Genomic DNA, 5,689 nt, shown 5'->3' on the forward strand with positions numbered 1-5,689 from the left:
CGTGGAAAAGGGGAGGCAAAGCGGTATAGATGTTATCTATCAGCCTCTTGAGTCGGACCGCTAGAAACCCAATCCCCATCTTGAAATTCTGTAAGCCTGAGTTTTCTCATCCATAAATTTGGGATAATAAAAGGACCTGACTCATCTGGTTTGAGATGATAATGAAAAGACTCAATGCAGGGAAAGCACTACCCATAGTTCCCGACATGTAATGAGCACCGACATATAATCACTACGATTGGCGTTGGGGGCAATGGCGATGATGATGATGATGATGATGAGAGTGACAATGACAACATAAGAAATATATTTAATCTGCTTTGGCATCAAAGGTATCATTCATATTCAATAAAGTGGACTCATTCTAGGCCTCCAGATGAGTTTGGACAAACATATACACTCAAGTAACCAGGTAGAGAACATTTCCACAATTCCCATAAGTCCCCTTAGACCCACTTGCAGCCAATTGCTGTCCTCCCCTTGCAATGGCAGCCCAGGCAACAGTGGGACCTTAGACCTCAGTGTGTGTGTGTGTGTGTGTGTGTGTGTGTGTGTGTGTGTGTCCCAGAGGTTCATACAAAGGATTCACTTTATCCTTATTGTTGGCGTACTCACTATAAGTCATTGTTATACTATGGCTGCTCAAGCGTCTGAGGTGTACATCTTTTTCACATCATATTATTATCTTCAAGGGATAGTATACAACGTCATGTAAAAGAACCTTTTTTCCATGTCTCCCCGTCCAATCTTTATGCTATTGCTTCATACCTTTCACTTACACGTCATAAACCCCAAAGTCCATTGCAACCTTTGTTCAAACAGACAGCTATCTTTTAAAGAGATGGGAATAAGAAAACATCTTCTCTATTTGCCCATGTGGTTACTATTTCTGATGTTCTTTGTTCCTTTGTGCTGATCCCTGTTTCATCTGGTATCATTTTCCTTCTTCCTGACAGACTTAATCTCTAACTTTCCCGCAGCGCTGATGATCAATTCTTTTGGATCCTGTGGGTCTCACATCCCCTGCACATTTCAAAAGTAATTCCTCTGGGTATAGAGTGCCAGGCTGAGAGCACCTTCCTTCCACACTTTGAAGATGCTGTTCTTCTCACATCATCTTCAGTGAGAAATCTGCTGTCGTCCTTTTCATTTTTCTTCCATGTACAATGTGTTTTTTTTTCCTCTGATTCCATATAATACTTTCTTTTTATTGGTTTTTGACCAACTTGGTTATTATGTACATTAATGTAGTTTTTATCACATCTCTGTGTCTGGGGTTCTCTGAGCTCCTCAGAGCTGTAGATAGATAGTTTTCACAAATTTGGGGAAATTTGGGGCCATATTTTCTTGACACACCTTTCCTGTTTCCCTCCTTCCCCCATTCGATTTCATTTATGTCAGAGCTTTCAATTTCACTCTGTCAGGCCTCTGTGGTTTTCTCAGAGGTCACTAATACTCTATTCTTCCCTTTTTTGATTTTTTTTTTCTCTGTGTGTTTCATTGTGGGTAGTTTCTATTGCTATGTCTTCAAATTCTGTAAGCTTTCCTTCTACAGTGTCTAATCCCCTGTTAATGCACTGCAGTGTGTTTCTCCTCTCACACATTGTAGTGTTCATCTCTATAAATTTAATTTAGGCCACTTTTATATTTTCCAGGTCTCTACCTAACTTGTTAATATACAGAATACAGTTATAATAACCACTCCAGTGTGTCCTTGTCTGCTACATCTAACACCTGTGTCGGTCTGCGTCCATTTTGATCCACTGATTGATTGTTCTCCTCATCTTGGGTCATATTTTCCTGCTCTTTGCATGTCTGGTCACCTGTGGTTGGATACCAGACATTGTGAGTTTTACCTTGTTGAGTGCTGGATTTTAAAAAATATTTTCTAAATATTCTTGAGCTGTGTTGGGATCATTGAGAATTACATGAAGTTATTTGGGGAAAGTCAATGCTTTCGGGTCTTGTTTTTATTATTTATTAGGTGGGTCTGGAGCAGAGCTCACCCTAATAATCCCCCACTACGGAGGCAAGACCTTGCTGAGGATTCTACCAACACCGCATGAGGTCTGAGTTTTCCAGTCTGGCTGGTGGGAACACACATTGCTCCTGGTCCTGTATGCCTGCTTTCTCCACGTGCTTTTCCCCAACTTCAGGAAATTTCCTCACGTGTGTGCTGCTCTCGCTCTGCCGAGTCCCCCAGGAGGAATGTCTGCAGCCCTTTGGATTTGCTCCTCATAGTCTCTGCCCTCCCAGGCTCTGCCCTGCAAACTTCAGCCACCGTGGTCTCCCCAGACTCTCAGCTCCTGGTCCTCAGCCCAGCATCAGCCAGGCTCTCCAGGTCCCTTCCTTGTGCTGCAGCCCAGAAACCTTGTCAAAGCAGTAAGCAAGCTGTAGCAATCCTAGCGTCACTCAGCCTCCTCCCATTTCTGAGGGATTGATTGCTTTGTTGTTTAATAGCCAGTGCCTTGAACACTGTTGTAGTGTATCTCATGTCTGGCTTTTATCTTTTAGTGTTTTGGTTGTTTCAGGCATGAGGATAAATCTAGTCCCCGGGATTCCATCCTGTAAGGCAGACGTATCAAAAGAAATATTTGCATCCATTTGAGGGATTAAAGGTATCATTTACATACAACAAAATAAGCCCCTTTTTAAATTTCCTGATAAGTTTTCCCAACATTAATGGGATTTGTCTCCACAGTATCTATTTTTAAGTTCTTTATATTCTAGATACAGGACTTTGTAACATCTGTATGACAAATATGTTCTCCCATTCTTCATTTTGCCCTTTCATTTTCTTTTCTTTTTTTTTTTTATTATTAGTTAAGGTATTACAAATGTGTCCTCATCCCCCCCATTAACCCCCAACCTCCCCCACACACACAAACTCATGCTCCCATCCCCCTGTTGTCCATGTCCATTGGTTTGGCTTATATACATGTATACAAGTCCTTCTGTTGATCTCTTCCCCTTACCCCCGCCCTCCCCTACTTTCCTTCTGGGGATTGATAGCCTGATCGCTGTTTCTCAGTCTTTGGGTCTGTCCCTTTTCATCAGTCTATGTTGTTCTCTATAATCCACAAATGAGTGAGATCATGTGGTATTTATCTTTCTCTGACTGGCTTATTTCACTTAGCATAATGCTCTCCAGTTCCATCCATGCTGTTGCAAAAGGCAAGAGTTCCTTTTTTTTTACCGCCCTTTCATTTTCTTAACTGTATATTCTGAAAAGCAAGTTTATGCTTTCGGTGAGTTCAAAATTAATTTTTATAATTTTTAAATTTGTGCATACATGTCCCATTTAAGAATCTCTGCCAGCTACTCCAAGGTCACAGGATTTTCCCACTGTTTTCTTCCAGGACCTTTATTCTTTCAGAATTGAGGTATCGGTCTATGCCCCACTTGGAGTTAACTTGCTGTGTATGACATGAGACAAGAGTAAGTTTATATTTTTCCCTATGCATATCTGGTTGTTTCAGCACCATTCGTTGAAAAGATTTTCCTTTCCCCATTCATATTTGATGCTTTCATTAGAACTCAATCGAATACATATGCCTAGTCAATTTCCAAACTCTCTGTTCTGTTTCATTGATCTACATGTCTGTCCTTAAACCAATACTACACTATCCTGATTCCTGTCTTGAAATGAGGCAGTTCAAGCCCTCCAACACTGTTATTCTTATTTAAAAGGCCCTAGCAATTCTAGATCCTTTGTGCCTCCATATGAGTTTAACTCGGCTGAAATTCTCTACTAGAAAACTCCACACAACATACACACTGGGGGGTTTAACAATAAATTAATCTGGTGATACTAGACATCTGAACATTACTGAGTTTCCTAGTCCAGAAACATGGTATATCTCTTCATGTATTAAGTCTACTTTAATTTTGCTCAGAAATGTATTATAATTTTTAGTGTTCAGATCTTTGCATTTGTTGGATTTATCCTTGATTATTTCAAGTTTTGCTTATGCTACTCTAAATTAGTTACCATGACAGAGTAATATTAGAGGAATTCTAAAATCCTAAGCTCACTTATTAATTCTAGTAACTTAAAAATGGGTTCTTTAGGATTTTCTTCTTACACGTAAATCACCTGTGAATAAATATGGTTTTATTACATCTTTTTTTTTTTACCTGCATGCCTTTCATTTCTTTTTACTGCCCTTATTGCATTGGCAATAACATGTTGAATAAAAGTAATGAGAGTGGGCAGCTTAGCCATGTTCCTCATTTACAGAGAAAAGCATTATCTTTGGCCATTAAGTATGATGTTAGCTGCAGGATTTTCAGAGAAATTCTTTTGCAGACTAAGGAATTCCCTTCTTTTCATGGTTTACTGAGAGGTTGTTTTTATTATCATGCATTAGTATTGGAGTTTGTCAAATACTTTCTCTGAAACTATTGAGATCACCAAATAAGGTTTTTCTCTTTGTTCAGTGAATACACTAAATTACATTACTTTTTAAAAATATTAAGGCAGCCTTACATTTCTGGGTTAAACCCACTTGATCACAATACATTATTCCTTTACCATATTACCAGATTTTATTTCATCATATTTTGTTAAGGATTTTCACTTCCCAGTTCAGGAGGGATACTGGCCTGTAGCTTTCCTACAAAGACATCATCTGGGCTTGGTGTTGGGCTAACACTGGTCTTATAAAAGGAGTTGAAGCATTTTTCCACCCTCCTCTATTTTTCTGAAAAAGTTTGTATAGGTTTGATATTAATTACTACTTAAAGATTTGCTACAATTCATCCAACTCAGAATTATTGTGGGAAAGTGAGTTACTAAAAATTCATTTAATGTAACAGACAGAGAGCTATTTTGTTTTATTTTCTCTTAAATCAATTTTGGTTGTTTTCATCTCTCAAGAAATATGTCCATTTCATCGAGGTTGTAGAATATACAACCTAAAGTTGCTCACTGTATGGGCTTATATGCTTTTACTGTCTGTAGGATTTGTAGCAATTTCTCCTCTTTAACTCCTACTATTAATAATTTGTATCTTTTATCTTCTTTATTAGCCTTGCTAAACCTTCATTAATCAATCTGTTCAAAGAACTAGCTTTTGGATTTTTGTGATTCTCACTTCGTTTATTTCCGCTGTTACTCTTCTTATTTTCTTCTTTCTACTTACTTTGGCTTCAGTTTGTCCTCTGTGCTTTTGCTGCCGTAAATTTTACTCCTGCAAATGTAATAAACCCCATAATTCTTTGTTGTTTATTTGTTTCAGACAGTTAATTATCTGTAAAGAAATTTGAAAGCAAGAAAAAATTTATATCACCTCACATGTTTACTGTCCCCATCATTCTTCATTATTGTGTACGGACCCAAGTTTCCATCCGGACCCTCTTCCTTCTGCTTGAAGAACTTCCTTCAACATTTGTTGTAAGAGCAGGTCTGCTTGCCACAGATTCATACAGGTTTTGTTTGTCTGTAAAAGTGCCTATTGCAACTTAATTTTTGAGATATATTTTCTCTGGTTATGCAATTCTGGCTGGAGAGGGTGTTTGTATTTGTTTCAGCACTTTAAAATGTCATTCCATTGCCTCCAACTTGCATAATTTCTGGTAAGAAGTCTTCGTAATTGTTATCTTGTTCCTTTACAGATAAAGTGTCTTCATTCTTTGGCTGCTTTCACGTAACATAACACATGTCTAAGCATAAGCACCTCTGGGCATT

At 38.4% G+C, this 5,689-nt stretch overlaps 1 long non-coding RNA gene across 1 annotated transcript; it reads left to right on the top strand.

Moving 5' to 3' along the window:
* Nucleotides 1–3,197: 3,197 nt before the first annotated feature.
* LOC132214641 (uncharacterized) lies at nt 3,198–5,387 on the top strand. Its single transcript, XR_009448328.1, has 3 exons — nt 3,198–3,248; nt 3,360–3,438; nt 5,241–5,387. It is a non-coding gene; the product is annotated as an uncharacterized LOC132214641 (long non-coding RNA).
* Nucleotides 5,388–5,689: the final 302 nt, after the last annotated feature.

The sequence above is a fragment of the Myotis daubentonii genome, chromosome 1, assembly GCF_963259705.1.
Source record: "Myotis daubentonii chromosome 1, mMyoDau2.1, whole genome shotgun sequence".
NCBI classification, from domain to species: domain Eukaryota; kingdom Metazoa; phylum Chordata; class Mammalia; order Chiroptera; family Vespertilionidae; genus Myotis; species Myotis daubentonii.